At 44.3% G+C, this 18598-nt stretch overlaps 1 long non-coding RNA gene across 1 annotated transcript; it reads left to right on the plus strand.

Moving 5' to 3' along the window:
* The first annotated feature begins 1248 nt into the window (after window positions 1-1248).
* On the plus strand, window positions 1249-17263 carry LOC133784108 (uncharacterized). Its single transcript, XR_009871135.1, has 3 exons — window positions 1249-2265; window positions 16622-16662; window positions 17212-17263. It is a non-coding gene; the product is annotated as an uncharacterized LOC133784108 (long non-coding RNA).
* Window positions 17264-18598: the final 1335 nt, after the last annotated feature.

Consider the following 18598-nt stretch of genomic DNA (forward strand, 5'->3'; position numbering starts at 1 on the left):
AAACTGTGGCAGCTAGAGTCGCGGCCACAATTTGGAACACCCAACTGCCCCTTCTACCAGTAATCCACACAAGCCAATCTTCAAACTTCTCAGGCCAAATCAACTCTCCAAGCCAGCCATAAACTTGCTGCATGATCCTCTTGGAGAAGATGCAATCAAAAAATAAGTGAGAATGACTCTCTTCAACTTGAGCGCAAACCGGGCATAAAATAGAGGCAACATTCAAACGACAATAATGGAGCAAATCTCTAGTAAGAAGATGACTATTAACAACTTGCCACAAAATAAATCTATGTTTAGGGGCTGAAATTTTGCACCAAACAAAAATCTCATAATCAATCTTCTCACAAGTAAGAAGCAAATTGTACAGACTGCCCAAATGAAGCGTACCATTCAGCACATCAATCTACAAAACATTGCTAGATAAAGAGCTACACAACTTGATTAACTTCTGCCAATACCAGCTAGAATCTTGCTTTAACACATGGTCCCAAATGCTCTCCCCTTTTAAGTATATGTTATTCACCCATTTAACCCATAATTGGTCTTGCTTAGAAGAAATAGCCCAAATGTGCTTAGCAAGCATGATCCTATTCCAAGACGGCCTCTCTCTAAAACCCAGCCCTCCAAAAGATTTCAGACAGCACACATGCTCCCAGGAAGTAAAATGAAACTTACTTCTAGTACCTTTCTCTCCCCAAAGGAAAATTCTATAGAGCCGATCAATGTCTCTAACAACACTCTGAGGCAACAAGAAAATACCCATCCAATAGTTGCGAATTCCCAACAAAATAGAGTGAATTAGGTGAACCCGACCAGCATAAGAAAGATGAAGACTAGCCCAGAAATTCAGCCGAAGCCTTATCTTCTTAAGAATAATGTCACAGTCAGTAGCCTTCCATTTGGTTGGTCTCAAAGGAACTCCAAGATACTTCAGCGAAAATGACCCCTGTAGTGTCCCAAATTTGCTAATAAGGCTTAGGGCCTTGATTAGCGTGCCTGGAGGGCAATAATTGATTTATTATGTTAATATGTGAATTTGATAAGTATGTGATTAGAAATGCATGTGTTAGGTGAATTAAATATGCATGTGGGCCCCATTTGGTTATTAGGGGTATGTTTGTAATTTTAGCCCGCTGAGGACATAAATGCAATATTTGTGTATATTATGATTGACACCACATGTAAGTGGTGATATAATGGTGATGCACGATCCGAGACAGTCCTAGGGAGCAGTTTAGCTGGAAAGTCACAACAAGGTCAAATTGTAATGCACCAAAAAAAAAATTTAGTTTATTAAAATTTTTGGTGTTTTATTTTATTTTAAGTGTTAAGTGTGGTGAATTGTTTTATTTAAATGTTGTTTATTTTATTTAGTTGTTGTTTGTTTTATTTAATTATTTGTTATTTTATTTAATTGTTAGAATTGTTTGGTATAATCTTTTTTAATTTAAATTTGTTAATTGTTTGTTTGATTATTTATTTTTAATATGTGAATAATTGTGTAACTTGTTTATTTTACTATTTGTGCTACATTTTAAATAAGTGTGACAATTGATGTGATTAAAATAGGTTTTTTTATTTTATTTTTAAGTGTGTGCCGAAATGTGTGTGTGTGTATGTGAATGTGTTTTATTTTTCTTTTATTAATTTATTTAGTTATTGTTCCCATTATAGAAAAAGGAAAGGGTAGTATGAATCTAGACCTAATGTGAGTCTTGAGCATTTTTCCTTTTAATTATGAAAGAAAAGAAAATAGAAAAGAAAAGAAATATAAGTTGTCATCTTGTAGGAAAAGATGACAAGGTTGATTTTTGATTTGGTTCACATTAGGATAAGGGTTTAGGTGAGGTGTAAGAAGAGGAAATGATGGGATTTAGCTTAAATTATGGGATAGGAATTTGGCTTTTCACACTTGAGTCCTTTTCTTAAGGTTAGGTCACTAGAGGCTATAAATAGGAGAGTATGGAAGCCTTGGCATTCTTTTGCTTGTGGCTGCCGAAATTAGAGAGAAGGAGAGCGAGAAAGAGGCGTGAAAGAGAGAGAAAGTGGAGGAGAAAAGAAGAAGAAGAAGGAGGTCCTAGGTATGGTTTTCTTATGGTTCCTTGTTATTTTTCTTTAGATTAAGGTTTATCTTCCCCATCATCTTAAGTCTTTTTTTCTATGTTCTTCTTCTTCATGGGTTTCAAAAATCCTAGGGTATTCAAGGGTGATTATCACTTGGGTGTTGATCAAGTTGTGTTCTTGAGTTTACAATCAAGAGAGGTATTGAATCTCTACCCCTAATGCTATGGTGTTCTCTTGAGTTATTAGATTTGTGGATATTTTTCAATATGTTGATGCATGGGAGATTGATCTAGGCGTGGGTAGGGGTTTATGGTGTTGGTTTGATTTTTTTTTTTTTTGTATGTTCATAATATGTGTAATGAGATGATTATTGAAATATGATGTTGATGATATTCTACCATTTTATGTATGTATGTTTCGGCCTATGTGGTTTGGGAAAATTGGGCTGTTTTATTTTGTGTCACATTTACATGTTAGAAACATGCTAGGTTTCATGTGTATATAGATGGGGTTTTTGTGTCAATTATTGTTGGGTATCCTAGGTGTTTCGGCCTAGGGATGATGTTCAAGCATAATTGTTTTCTTATATGTTTTAAATCAATTGTGAATCTAGAAACATGATAGGGTGTATATGAGATTTTGTATTAATATATTATGGTATGCATGAAAAATAATAGGAACATGTTAGGTTTAATATAAAAGCATATATGTAGATTTGTGTTATGTTATTCATGCATGTTGTATTATTATTTTGTTGGGTTGCATGCATGAACTCATTAGAAAAAGAACAAGGTTTTATAAGGTTGTATATGAATATGTGTTAGTTGTGTTCTTTGAATTATTTGTATAATAAGAGCATGTTAGGATTTGAGGATTATTGTGTTAATGAAACATGAATGATCTTGTATGAATTTTATGAGGCATGAGGTAAAAGATAAAATTCATGGTGATTTATCCTTGCTGATTTTGTGATTAAATGGTGAAAAGATTGATGAAATAATGATAGGTATCCATGAGAATGACTCTAATGATATGTGGTGTTTGTGAAAATAAAATGGTGCTCTAATTTACAATTAAAATGATGTTTTTGCACAAATAATTACTTACAGATTTTTTGTTATATTTTTTGAGGAAATATGAGTTCTAAAAATAAGGATGGTGATTTTAATGATAAATTTGATTGCTGGGATTTTTATTTAAAAATGTAAAGTGTGTTTCAATAAAATGAATTTGATTGGTATTTTGAAATAAATAAATAACCAAAACTATGGTAAAATTTAAAAGTGGTATTTTTTATATAATATGAGTGGTTATTTTACAAGTTATGATTTTCTTTAATTAGATTAAGAAAAATGTTGGATTTAATTCACTTGTGATTTTTAAATTGTTGACGCGGTTCTTCGGCAACAAATAATTATATGAATAAGGAGAGAGATTAGTGCTAAATAATGAACCGTAATAGATGAATGATCTCAAAGGAAAATTATAACTCGAATAGTTTTTCAGGTGGTTCAAAGGTTAAAATCCTTCTAGTCCACCAGCCAATATTATTGATATATCTCTGATATTTTTTTTAGGGTATTTCTTTACAAATTAGAAGCCAACCCTTTGCAACTCCCAGGCTCTCCATATTTATAGGGAGAGGGCACCTGAGTGTTGGCAAAGGAGGTCATCCCGTGACCTTCTTACCCATCATGTCACTTCTATGACATTCATGATTAATTCCTAAAACCTTACAATGAAGTGTGGTCTAATCAATAAGTAAGGGGGATAATGGGACGCATGGCCCAACCCAGTCGTGGGTGCCTGAACACGCACGTTTATGCTGCGTGTGCGAGAATTCAGGGATGGAGTAGACACGTGATGTCTGATATATGCATGTTTACATTGTGTGGTTGACTTTATAAAAGGTCAGAGGTGTCAACTCAAGCTCGTACCCCGAGCTTGATGTAGTCTCAGCACTTGGTGTCCACATTGCTGACCCGATGCCTTAGTAATCGCACTAAACCTTTGGTTATCTCGAACTAAAGAGGTAGAGCCTTGTAACAGCAGCTCCGGGTAGGTGGCTTCCACATGGCTGATATAATTATGCCCTTTTCTAGCTCGATAATAACCTGTGAATATTTAGAGCGTACATTTGCCCCCCAAGCCCCTGCTCGTGGCACATGACGTCACCTGGGGCCACAGTGGGGACTTTTAGGCTTCTTTGTGGACTCTTCATATCCCGCCCATTACGCTGGTATCGGATACGTGGAGCATCGTGGTTGGTGACGGTCCGTCTTCCGAGAACCGCATTAAATGGCCTAGCCTATCTTCGGTCGTCGTTTCGTCTTTGGAGTAGTGATCCTCGTATCCCACATCAAGACAATCGAACGACCCTCATCCTTTGGCCTTTTACGTATATATAAGGCTGGCCACCCTTCGCATGAGCCACCATTTTATTTGAATTTTTTCTCATCTTCTTCTTTCTTCTCAATTTCAAAACCCTTTCTTTCTTCCGGTCACTATTCCCAACGTTCCTGAAGTTCAGACACGAAGGCTCTTTCGTGACTCCGGTACCAGCGATTCCAACAGGATTTCAACCCAGATGCTCCTTTCAGTCTTTACACAGCAAAAAATTTATGTAAGCCCTCCGTTTGTTGCATGCTTTAAATGTTTTCCTTTTCTCTTGCTTAGGTAAACTTTCTCTTTAGTCGTATGCAGTAGGTTGTTTGTCTTTTGTTCTTCTTTGCTGGTATTTTATGCGTAGGTTTTCATCCTAGGGGTATCGACCGTAGGAAAAACTGCTTAGGAGCATGACTCATAGGATACAACTCTGGGGTGATTTTCTGGGTAAAATTTGTATGCCTGTTTGGAACAACCAGTTTCTAGGGTGCAAAAACTGGGTAGCTTAGGGGACACGCTTCACAGGTGGTTTTGCCTACCGAAACTTTCCATCCAAGGAAAACTTTAATCCTGACCCTCCTGACACACGGATTTCGAGTAATCGGGGACCCGTTGGGAGAACAAGCGTGTGTTCATAGAACTGCGTGGTCTCACTTGCCGTGGGCTGAGATTACCTCAACCCGTGTAAAGGAAACCCTTCGCGCTAGATTCTTTCTAATGCTTAGATCGCCTTTTCTAAATTTTCTTCTTTGTTCGTTAGGCGACCAGATGGGACCCAAGAAGAGCGCACCCAAGAAGAGTGCTGGCAGCTCGTCTTCCCAGCAAACCAGTAAGGGGAAAGAGGTGGCCACAAACTCCCCGATCCCCAACTTTGGTCCCACCGTGGAGAAGGAGGTCGAGGTGGGGCCCAACGCCTTTTTTGAGGCAGAGAGGATCACCTCGAAGGTCACCACCCAAGGAAAAAGTTAATGAAATTATGCTTTCCCATAATATTGAGATAGGGAGGGGCGCCCGGGACGCCCGACCTCCCCTTGAGGGCGAGCGGAGCTGCGCGCCGCTCGACGAGGAGTACGCTGCCTGAAGCGATGAGCATCTCAAGGCCGAGGCCTTCCTCCCACTGGACCAGTACTTCGCGGATTTTTTAAATTACGTGAAACTGGCCCCCTTCCAGCTCCCCCCTAACTCCTACCGTCTGTTAGCAGGGTTGAAGTATTTATTCCTGAAGCAGGAATGGGAGGTCCCCACACCGGCGGACATCCTTTACTTCTTTTTCCTCAAAGCCAGCCCGGAGCAACGGGGGCGAGGTGACGGGTTCTACTACCTGACTCGTTTTCCCAATTTGGCTGCGGTCATCGAGCTGCCCAGCCACCCCAATGACTTCAAGGATCAATTCTTCATGTCAAAGGGGTTTCGCAACTGCGAATACCATTACTTCAACCGTCCTCGTAAGGTCCTTCTATCTTCAGCTCGTAAGTTGGTTGCTGATTAGCCTCTTTTTATTCATTTCTAACTTAGAAACTATCATGCAGCTATTTTCGCGAGGACGGCCAAGTTAGTGACCCTTGGGGGTCAATACGAAACCTTGACGGGGCTCCCCCCAAGTAAAAAAGATTACCCCCAGCTCGTGTCTGACGAGACGATGCTGGCATGTAAGTTAATATCCCCGGGCCAGACTCTGGCCTTGAGGAGACCGCGGACCATCCCCGCTGCTCGCGAGATGGCACCCATCCTCGAGGAGGAGGCCGCAGATGAGGATGAGGACGAGGTGCCCCTCGTGCGCCGAAAGCGGGCTCTGGAGGTAGCCCAGGAAGTCAATACGGAGAGGACCCAGTTCGGGCCAGCAGCCGGCCCCTCCGGCCAAGGTAACCCTTATTTATTTAGGGACTTAGACAGGGCCACCGCAAACCTACGGCTTGCTAGGTTTAACCCCAGCCAACCCGTTCACCGCCACCAAAACGACCCAGACTGCGACCTCACCCTACTCCAATGTGTCGACCAGCTCGTGTTGTGTTATGACATGAGCCGCCCTAGGGGTACTATAGTAGTAGATAACACCCTGGCCTTTAGGTCGGCCTTTTTTGAGGAGTACGAGAACAATCTTAGATCGTGGCCCTCCCTCCTAGAGGGTGTAGTAGCTCCGGGTCTTAGGCAGTACGTAGAAGAGTCCAGTCCTGAGGCGGATCCGGATCCAGAGCCTCCTCTAGCCCATGAAGTCATTATCTTAGACTCCCCCGTAGAAGCTCTGGGGCCAGAGGTCGTGACAATAGATTCCTCCTATAGCTCAGAGGGTAGGACCCTTCTCAATACATACTTAAGCTCTACTTTTTTTTTTTTTTTGCACAAATATTTTTACATGTATATTAATGCTTTGCTGTCTTTATTTCAGACGAGGAGATGTCGCAGCCCGGGGACAATGATCTTCGAGCTATGTTCCCTGGAGGAAATCCTTCCTCCGGGCCTTTCCGGGCCCATGGTGAAGAGGCTCCGGATGGTGAAGAAAGCTGTCGGGACTACCTCCAAGTCTCCTGCTAAGGGGAAAAACCAAGCCCCTGCTGTTCTAGAGAAAGTGCCTCCACCCCCTCCTACAATGGAGAAGATGATGGCTCCACCTCCCCCCCGACCTCCTGTCTCTACTCGGGAACAGGAGGCGCTCACTGGGACCTTGTCAGCTCCAACCCCTAGTGTGCGCATCCCGGTCAACCCCCAGGCCTTAGAGAAAGTTCCTAAGGTCTTTAGGGGGACGGTCTATGAAACCGCAACCTACATGGTGGACCAATGCTACAACACCACTTCGAGGGATTTGCGGGAGATCGAGACAAGGAGCCCCGAGAATGTGATGACCCTCACGGTAAGTTGGCTTTGCCACTAGTTCTTCCTGTTTGTTTGTTTCTCTTTTTTTTTTCTAAGGCACTTGCCTTATTAACTTTTGGTCTTGCCAACGCTTCGGTTGCTCCCCACCGAGCTGGAGGCATCCCGGACCACTTCGGTTCGGTTGCTGGGAAAATGAGAGGGTCGCGCAAGCCGCTTCGGTTGCTGCGCACCGAGCTGGAGGCATCCCGGACCAAGCTGCAGGAGGCCGAAGCCACCAGGGTTACCCTAGACGCTGTGAATATCGAGCTCAAGGAGGCCAAGGCTACTCGGGCCGCCCTAGATTCTGCGAAGGTCGAGATCGAGGAGGTCAGGGCTGCTCTGGCGGCGAAGAGGGCAGCTTCCAGCTCCTCCATGGAGGCCATGTTGTACCACTGCTGGGTCTTCAACCCGGATGGTGATTTCTCCTTCCTGGGGCCGGACGTGTGGTGGTCCTTTTTGGAGAAGTTTAAGGCTCGCCTTCAACAAGAGGTGCCCTCCGAGACCGAGGAGACTTCCACTGTCACCGAGCAGGATGGCGAGGGGGTGACTTCATCAGAGCGGCCTAGCGGGGCTTAGGATTTTTCTCCTTTCCTTTTATCATTTACTTTTTTTTTTATTTGTAACTTTATATTATGAGGTTTTTATCCTCGAAACAATTGGTATCCCCAACTTTATTTCAATTTATTTACATATTTTTGCCCCGACCTTATGGTTACTTCTCTTCTATGCATTTGGTGATAACTTAGTTTCTGTTGGTGTTGTGATTGACATCTTATGCTTTTCTAGGAAAAAACATGTTAATCAACCCGAACCAACTTCTAAGACTTAAGTCCTGGTTGTATCCAGAACATTAATTTAAAAACTTTGCTCGTGTTAATCCTTTGTCGATATCTCGTGCTTTTTAAGAAAAACATCGATCAACCAATATGAAATAACTTCTAAGTTTTAGGACCTGGTTGTATCCAGGGCATTAATTTGAAAACTTAGCTTGTGTTAATCCTTTATCGATATCTCGTGTTTTTTAAGAAAAACATCGATCAATCAATTTGAACTAACTTCTAAGTTTTTAGGACGACCTGGTTATATCCAGGATACAACTTAGTTCGCGTTAATCCTTTATCGATATCTCGTGCTTTTTAAGGAAAACATCGATCAATCAATTTGAACTAACTTCTAAGTTTTTAGGACGACCTAGTTATATCCAGGATACAACTTAGTTCACGTTAATCCTTTATCGATATCTCGTGCTTTTTAAGAAAAACATCGATCAATCAATTTGAACTAACTTCTAAGTTTTTAGGACGGCCTGGTTATATCCAAGGCATATGCCCCTCAAGTAATTAGGAAAGGGTCTTTCGTGGTTACTTGATGCTACATCCACAAATATATACAATAATGTAGAAAGATTTAATTCTCATTACTTAATAAACAAAAGATGGCTTTTCTGATTAAGCCTTACAAAGATATTATTGGTAATATTTCTTCAAATGGATAGGGTTCCAAGTTCGCGGGACTGCTTCTCCATTAAGCTGAGCTAACTTGTAGGTTCCTTCTTTTATGACCTCAGTTATTTGGTAGGGCCCTTCCCAGTTCAGTCCCAATACTCCGTCCTTGGGATCCTTACTGGCTAGGAAGACTCTTCTGAGGACTAGGTCACCAACGCTAAAGGCGCGTTTCCTGACCTTTGAGTTAAAATAACGAGTGATCTTTTGTTTATAATGCGCAAGCTGTAGCTGTGAATCTTCTCGTCTTTCATCAATCAGGTCGAGGGACGCGTAGAGAAATTCGTCATTGCGGTCTTGGTCAAATGCCTGGACTCTATGCGAGGCTACCTTTACTTCGACAGGAAGGACTGCCTTACTCCTGAAATCCAGGGAGAAAGGAGTATGACCCGTCGGCGTTCGATGCGAGGTCCGGTATGCCCACAATACCTGGGGGAGCTGTTCTGGCCAGACTCCCTTGGCTTCGTCCAACCTTTTCTTAAGGCTTACCTTTAGTGTCTTATTAATGGCCTCGACCTGCCCATTGACTTGGCGGTAGGCCACGAAGGAGAAGCTCTTAACAATGTCGTGCCTCTCACAGAATTCGGTGAAGAGGTCACTATCGAACTGCGTCCCGTTATCTGATACGATCTTCTTTGGCAGCCCGAATCGGCAGATAATGCTCTTGACCACGAAGTCGAGGACTCCTTTTGAAGTGATCGTTGCCAGGGGCTCTGCTTCTGCCCACTTGGTGAAGTAGTCGATAGCTACCACCGCGTAATGAACTCCTCCCTTTGCAGTAGGGAGGGCACCAACCAAGTCAATCCCCCAGATCACGAATGGCCACGGGGACGAGATCATCTTCAGTTCGACCGGGGGAGCTCGGGCAACTATGGCAAATCGCTGGCACCTGTCACATTTTTTTATTTAGGAGATCGAGTCCTTTGACAGAGTGGGCAAGTAATATCCCTGCCTTAATATCTTCGGGTCCAGGCTTTGCCCCCCAGTGTGATCTCTGCAGAAACCCTCGTGCACCATCTGCAAAATGGTCTTCGCCTCGCCTGGCAGAACACACCGTAGGAGAGGTAGAGAGTGTCCACGCCGATATAATATCCCACCTATGACTGTATACCTTGGAGCCTGGTAAAGTACCCGCCTTGCATCATTTCTCTCTTCAGGTAACTTTCCTGCTGTCAGATATTCAAGGATGGGGGTCATCCAGGTCGGTCTGGCGTCGATCATCTCGACCTCCGCCCTGACTTCCTCTATGCTTGGCTTCTCCAAGAACTCTCCCGGCACTAACCCCAAATTCTCCGTCTCCCCAGAGGTAGCGAGCTTTGCCAAGGCGTCTGCGTTGGCATTCTGCTCCCGAGGTATCTGCTCGATTGAGCCACGCTCGAATGCAGACAGTTCTTTCTTTACCTTGGCCAAGTAAGCAGCAATCTTGGTTCCCCGTGCTTGGTATTCCCCTAACACTTGGTTTACCACGAGCTGGGAATCACTGTAACAATGGACGGAGCTGGCCTTCAGCTCCTGGGACACCCTTAGCCCAGCCAGTAGAGCTTCGTATTCAGCCTCGTTGTTGGATGCTTTGAATCTGAATCGCAACGCCGAGTGGAATCGATGTTCTTCTGGGGATATCAGTATGATTCCAGCCCCGGAGCCGTTCTCGTTAGACGAGCCATCTACGAAGACCTTCCATGAGGCCTGGACCAAGGAGGCCTGGGCTAAGGAGGCATGGGCTGACTCTTCTACAGGATCTTCTCGGAATCCTGTGCACTCTGCCACAAAATAAGCCAGGGCCTGGCTTTTTATTGCAGTTCGCAGTATGTACAAAATCTCAAATTGGCTGAGTTCAATAGCCCACTTCAACAAACGTCCCGATGCTTCAGGTTTTTGCAAAACCTGCCTTAAAGGCTGATCGATTATGACGTGTATTGAGTGGGACTGGAAATACGGCCTGAGCTTTTGGGAGGCCGTAATGAGACAGAAAGCCATCTTCTCCATCAATGGATACCGGGATTCAGCTATGAGAAGCCTCTTGTTGATGTAATAGACTGGCTTTTGAGATCGGTCCTCTTCTCGGACTAATACGGCGCTAGCTGCATCTTTCGTGACAGCTAGGTAAAGGAAAAGAGGCTCTCCTGCCGTTGGTTTGGATAATATGGGCGGCTCGGTTAAATATGCTTTCAGGTCGAGGAAGGCACGTTTGCATTCCTCGGTCCACTCGAATTTCTTATTTCCCCGGAGCAGGTTGTAGAATGGCAGACACTTGTCGGTAGATTTAGAAATAAACTGATTAAGGGCCGCCACCCTTCCTGTCAGACTTTGAATGTCCTTTCGTGACCGAGGTGAGGGCATCTCGAGTAGCGACCTAATCTTATCGGGGTTTGCTTCTATTCCCCTGGTATTGACAATGAAACCCAGGAACTTTCCTGACGCGACCCCGAAAGTACATTTTTGGGGGTTAAGCCTCATGTCGTATTCTCTCAATATCTTAAAGAATTCCTCCAGATCGGAAACATGGTTATCGGCAGTTTTCGACTTGACCAGCATGTCGTCAACATACACTTCCATGTTCTTCCCAATCTGGTTGGCAAACATCCTATTTACCAACCTCTGGTACGTAGCTCCGGCGTTCTTCAACCCAAAGGGCATGACCCTGTAACAATAAACGTTAGTTGGGGTCTTGAATCTAGTGTGCTCCTAGTCCGCTGGATTCATGGCGATCTGATTATAGCCTGAGTATGCATCCATAAAGGACATGAGCTCGTGCCCCGCCGTGGCGTCTACCAATTGGTCGATCCTTGGCAAGGGGAAGCAATCTTTGGGGCAGGCTTTGTTCAGATCGAAGAAGTTGATGCAAGTCCACCATTTCCCGTTGGGCTTCGGGACCAATACAGGATTTGTGACCCAGATCGGGAACTTTGCCTCGTGGATAAAGCCGCACTTTAAGAGCCGGGCTACTTCCTCTTCTAGGGCCTCAGCTCGGGTTGTTCCTAGGCGCCTTTGTTTCTGGGATTTCGCAGGCACACTTTTATCCAAGTGGAGGGTGTGCATGATGACGCTCTGACTGATCCCCACCATGTCTTCATGAGACCATGCGAACACGTCCAGATTCTTCTGCAGAAACTTAATCAGCTCCGCCTTCCTTTCGCTACATAGATTTTTCCCAAGCTTTACCACCCGCGAGGGATCTTGTGGATCGATATTTACCTCCTCGAGCTCTTCGATGGCTTGGAGCTCGGATTTATCCTCGCCTATTCTGGGGTCGATATCATCATTTAAGACGATACTCTCCCCTTTTGCATTCTGAGGTTTTTCAATCTCAGGACTAGGCACAAGTTCCTGAGATTCCTCATTCCCGCTCTGGACGGTCATCGTTAACTTCCCGGGTTTTAATTTTCCCTTCATAGAAATGTTTTAGCATTCCCTGGCAGCAAGTTGATCGCCACGGACCATGCATATCCCCGACGAAGAGGAGAATTTTATCGCGAGGTGGCGGATGGAGGTTATGGCTTCGAACGCTATCAATGTAGGTCGGCCCAAAATAGCATTGTACGCGGCGGGACAATCGATGACCACAAACTCGAGGAGTTTCGAGACTGTCCGATGTCCCTCTCCCAAGGTGATCACCAGCTCAATCATTCCTATTGCCGCCGACCCTTCTCCAGAGAATCCGTATAGCATCATGGAGGTGGCTTTTCAGCTCGGTGACAGATAAACCCATCTTTTCCAGCGTAGACCGGAATAGTAGGTTTACCGAGCTCCCATTATCGACCAGTACTCTCCTAACCCTCCAGTTAGCGAGCTGAACAGCTACGACCAGAGGGTCGTTATGAGGAAACTAGACGTGGCTAGCATCTTCCTCGGTGAATATGATTGGTTGCCTCTCCAATCGCTGATGTTTGGGGAGATGCTGCTCAGGGACGAACTCCACTCCATTATGAGCCTTAAGTTCGTTGACGTACCTCTTTTGGGCACCTCTGCTCGTGCCAGCCAGATGGGGGCCACCGGAGATAGTGGAGATCTCTCCTCCTATCACAGGATGAGGGACGTCCTGATCTATCCGAGACCCGGGCTGACTTATTGGAACCTCCAGAGCTGGATGGCCGGCGGGAACTCTATTCCGCGCATACTGAGCCAAGGGTTCGACTCTGATGAGAGTCTCGATCTCATCCTTCAGATGCCTACAATCATCAGAGTTGTGGCCAATGTCGTTGTGGAACCGACAAAACTTGGAAGGGTCTCACTTACCCTTCTGGTGCTTCAACGGTTCCGGCTTCTTCCAGGGGAGGCGAGCAGAATTTTCTAGGAAAATGTTCTCCCTAGTGTGCGTGAGCTCGGTATAAGTCGCATAGACCGGCTTAAATTTTTCTACGGACTTGTTCTTCTTTGGGTCGTGCTGGTCGCCCTCGCTTCTCCCTTTTCTCTTGCCCCGACCAAACTGGTTATTCTGCGTAACGGTTTATGTCACTGCCACGACATCCGTTCCCACTTCAGCAGGCTGCTCAGAGGCCTAGCTGGTTCCCACGGCTGATGCTCACGCCTCCTCCTGGTTAATCCATCCCTGGGCCCTATTTAGGAATTCGTTTACGGTGCTGACTCCCTTTCTCTGTATCTCTTCCCAGAGTTCGCCTCCGACAAGGATCCCAGTCCTCAAGGCCATGAACTTGGAGTTGTCGTCCGCGTCTCTGGCTCGAGTGGCAACATTCGCGAATATGCTCAGGTAAGCCTTCAAAGGTACGTCGGGCTGCTGTCTTACGTTTGCCAGGGTGCCGCCTTGACGCAGGCAGCTTGGGAAGCTCGGAATGCCCTTTTAAAGTCAGCAGAAAAGGCTTTCCACGAGCTGATGGATTGCTTTTTACTCTGCTTGAACCATTGCCTGGCCAGCCCGGTCAAGGTGGAAGGAAATATTAAACATCTCAGCTCGGGACCAATGTTGTGGGCCATCATCAAGGTGTTGAACATACCCAGATGATCTGATGGGTCCCCGTCTCCGTTGAACTTGGACAAGTGAGGCATACGAAAACTAGGTGGATACGCCATTGCTGCTATGCTGGGGGCGAAGAGTTTGAGTTCGTCCCCTGAATCATACTCATCTTTTTCTTTTTCCGACAAGAGCTTCCTCATCAGCTCCTCCATCTGAGCCAGACGCTCAAGGGTTTGGTCCTGACTTCCTTGGTTGTTCCGGGGCTGTTCAACAGCTCCGGTTCCATGGTACGTGTTAGGCGGGTTATTGCCCCTCCTATCTTGAGATAGGTTATATGGGACGTTCCCGCTGTCACGTACTTCAGACAAGCCTTCCCCTTGGCGAGCACGACTGCCATTTCCAACTGGGTCTCCTCTCTGCGAGTTTAAACGATCTCGGAGGTTGCCCCTCGGAACGGCCTGAGGGCTTTGCACCGAGCTCAGGCGTTGGCGCAGGTCTCCACCGGAGATGTCACTTCGACGACTCCCGGTCCAGTAGCTTCCATTTGAGAAGCTCGAAGCCCGCCACTGGGGATGAGGATTTGGGACTTCTCTGGGCGCCTGGCTACGATGGAAAGGTCCGACAGAAGAAGGATTTCTCCTGCTGCTCCCATGACCCGGAATGTCTTGGACTGGACGGGGAGGAGACGGGTATCTTATCGGTGAAGGAGGATGCCTGACCTGGGACGCGATCCTAGTCCCATCAGGGTGGATCAAGCTAGGTCGCGGCCGCTCCGCTCTACCATCCTCCGCGTCCTGTGCTCGGCGATCTGAGCGGGGTGCAAGACGGCAGGCCGGGGTGGGCTGTCATCGCGAGCCCTCCCCAAATCTCCTTCCCAAGCTTCCTCGAGCCCTCCTGGGTGCGCTAAAGGGCGGAAGTGAGCTGGGAGTAGAGGTCCAGACCGATCGGCTGAACTGCTGCTCGGCCCTAGGAAGTTCCTCAAATGTGGTTTCCCGGTCGTGCGACGTGGGAGTAGAATTTGATGCTGAGGGTCTGACCGACCGACTGGGCCTAGATCGATTACCCCGGCGGGACTTATGAGTCTCACCATGCCTCTTTCCGACGTTAGCGTCGGTTGTAAGAGGGGGTAATTGGGCCAAAACCTCTTGAATCTGCTGGTTCGCTTTCGCCAGCTGACTCCTCAATTGTGCATTCTCCATTTCTGTCGCCGTGTATAAATCCGGGTTCGAATTGGGCGGCCGGGGAGCCAAACTTTCAGTGTCGTCTTGACCCAGAGGCTGCTTGCCCGGCCGCTGCTGAACCTCTGGGTTCTGATCATCAGACATGGCGGCATGATGGGCCTCCTGCCCATCACGTTGGTCTGCCTCGTTACCATGTCTTGAGCGAGTAACTACCATGGTTGGGTATTTGCGATAGCACCAATCTAACAGCTCTCAATGAAAGTACCAAACTGTTGACGCGGTTCTTCGGCAACAGATAATTATATGAATAAGGAGAGGGATTAGTGCTAAATAATGAACCGTAATAGATGAATGATCTCAAAGGAAAATTATAACTCGAATAGTATTTTAGGTGGTTCAAAGCTTAAAATCCTCCTAGTCCACCAACCAATATTATTGATATATCTCTGATATTTTTTTTAGGGTATTTCTTTACAAATTAGAAGCCAACCCTTTGCAACTCCCAGGCTCTCCATATTTATAGGGAGAGGGCACCTGGGTGTTGGCAAAGGAGGTCATCCCGTGACCTTCTTACCCATCATGTCACTTCTATGACATTCATAATTAATTCCTAAAACCTGACAATGAAGTGTGGTCTAATCAATAGGTAAGGGGGATAATGGGCCGCATGGCCCAACCCAGTCGTGGGTGCCTGAACACGCACGTTTATGCTGCGTGTCTGAGAATTCAGGAATGGAGTAGACACGTGATGTCTGATATATGCACGTTTACATTGCGTGGTTGACTTTATAAAAGGTCAGAGGTGTCAACTCAAGCTCGTACCCCGAGCTTGATGTAGTCTCAGCTCGTGGTGTCCACACTGCTGACCCGATGCCTTAGTAATTGCACTAAACCTTTGGTTATCTCGAACTAAAGAGGTAGAGCCTTGTAACAGCAGCTCCGGGTAGGTGGCTTCCACGTGGCTGATATAATTATGTCATTTTCCAGCTCGCTAATAACCCATGCATATTTAAGGCGTACATAAATATTGGCTTAAAGTTTAGTTTAAAAAGTTTTAAATAGTTATTTAATTTTCACATATGAATTTGTGTTACATAAAAATTAAGTATTAAAAATAATTCCAACAAAATATATTTTTCCCACACTTAAAATTTATGTTTTTCTCTCATCAATTATGTAATTCTATTAGTTAAAATTAAAATGATATTTTTTCTAAGGAAACATGGTAATCATAGGTATTTTTTTAAATAAATTTCAAGCCTTGGTTATTTCTTTGTAATTTGAAAATAATAAATGGATTTATCACATATATTTTAAATGGCTAAGTAAAATTATTTATATGAAATAAAAATAATGTCTTGGGAAATTTAATCAACCTAATAATTTTAAGAAGATAAACAATGGTAAACAAAATATGCTACAAGACTATTATTTTAAAACGATAGAAGTAAGACGCATGGAATTATCGTTTTAAACGCCACATTTACGGAACATTCCCACGTATGCATGTTACATGCAAATTCACTTTTATGTCCAAAATAATGTCTATTATGCAACCATGTAGTTTTTATAGAAAGATCATGCATGCAATATACGTAGACTGAGCATTATTCTTTTTATGACCTTATGTGTAACAAAGCATGGCCCATGCACACATGAGTTGTATGAAAGGGCAAAATAGTAATTATGTGAAGCTAAGGAATGTCGTTTTGATTATGATATAGGCTCGTTGAGAAGTTGTGGTTTTACTTAGCTTGGACCTGAGGTAAGGAAGTTAGATAGAATTTATGCATGTTATATTATGAATGGTAAGACTGTTGTGCGAATGAAATGTTATGAATTATGAATGCCATAATGTGATGATATGTTGGCTTGTATGAATATTGTATGATATGAATGGATGTTAGCGTGATGAACGCGACACATCAAAATGGGTTGCTAAGGATAAAGAAGACGTAACCCGAGTTACTAAGGATATGAAGACATAACTCCATGGGCGGACGCGCCGAGGTTATTCAAGGACCAGAGACTCTTGTTTACCTCAAAGGGTGGCATGGACAAGTTAGCAGGCCATGTTTACAAGGAATTGTTTATGATTATGTTATGATGTTTGGTGATGTTTATGATTTTGTTATGATGTTTATGATATGATGGTGGCATTATGCTTATGTTTATGATATTGATGCCAATTCTATGATGATGCTATGATGTATAAAGATGAATGATAGTGTTTGTAATTTGTTGTATTCTTACTTGCTTGTTGTTTGTACTTCCTTACTGGGCTTTTAGCTCACCCCATTACTTTCCCTTCGAGGTAGCAAATAGGTTTCTCTGTGGCACGCGTGGTGATGTGGGGAGTTCTGTCGTCCTGGTATATGGCATGGGGCATCCTATGGATGAGAAACGATCAACTTTAAACGCCATTTTTAATAATGTTATGTTTAATGAGATTTTTCTTAAAATTGTCAGTGGGACTTAAACTTTTGTTTGTTTTAGAACTTTGCATAAAACTGATATTTTCTTTTTAAACTTCTGGGCCCAATTTGCGTGTTTTAAGCAAGGCCCCACTGAAACATTTATAATAAGTGGCTTTTCTATTATAAACCATTGAAAATGTGAATGTTTTATTAAGTACTAGTTAAGGGCGTTTTACACAAATACCCGGCTCGGGAGCAGCCTAGGGGTATTTTGGGTATATAATATGAGTTTGGGATTTATTAAGTATCGGGTAGACATTAAGTAATGATTGGAGTATGTCGGGATTAACGGGGGTTTTTAGGTGTACTCGAGGACTTAGCGGGATATGTCAAATGACTAAACTACCCTTGGTGATATTTGAGGACTTAGGTTAATTTAAGGGGGCAATTCAGTCATTTTGGCAAGTGGATATACTCAGTGGGAGCTAGGAATTCTAGAGGCACCTAGACAAAACAAAGGAAAGGAATGAAAAGGATCAATTTCTCTCAGCTCACTCTCCCATTCGGTTCACTCTCTCTCTCTCTCTCTCTCTCTCTCTCTCTCTCTCTCTCTCTCACCATAGGGCTTGATTTTTGAAGGATCTTAGGCCAGAAATTCAAGTGTTCAGAGGCTTAGTTAAGATCAAGGGTAAGTTTTCTAGTCAGTTCTTTGTTGATTTCTATTGGAAGTGTTGTTTTGGGGAGCTGAATTTATGTTTTCTTGGTGGACTTTGGGATGAATTTTTTGTGAAGCTTAAGCTTAGGAAGTTGTGGATTTGAGCTAGGAACTGGATTTGAAAGCATCTCAGGTCGAATTCCTACTTGAATTAAAGAATTTCATTGATTTCTGATGTAAATATTCTGGTGTGGTTTAAGTTTTTTGTGGAGTGTGGTTTAGGTTTTGTGGAGTTTTAAACCACTAGGTAATTTTTGAGTTTGGTTGAGTGTTTGAGTTTGTTGCTGGTATTTTGGGTTGCTATACTGTTTATTTGAAGTTTTAGGTCGAATTGGGACTTGGGTGTACTTTGGTAGTGATTTGGATGAGTTTTGGCTCGGGAAAAATGTTAGGAAAAACCCAGTTTTCTGGTTTCGCATATGAGTGTCGCGACTCTGTTATTCCGTGCCGCGGCGCTGGGTTGAATCAGGACAGGGGAGCCCTGCTGGGCGTCGCTGCCCCTATAGGGTTGTGCTGTGGCGCTAGGCCATTTTCAGGATGTGGGATTTTTTGTTTTTAGGGTTTTGGCT

Source organism: Humulus lupulus, chromosome 6, assembly GCF_963169125.1.
Source record: "Humulus lupulus chromosome 6, drHumLupu1.1, whole genome shotgun sequence".
Lineage (NCBI taxonomy): Eukaryota > Viridiplantae > Streptophyta > Magnoliopsida > Rosales > Cannabaceae > Humulus > Humulus lupulus.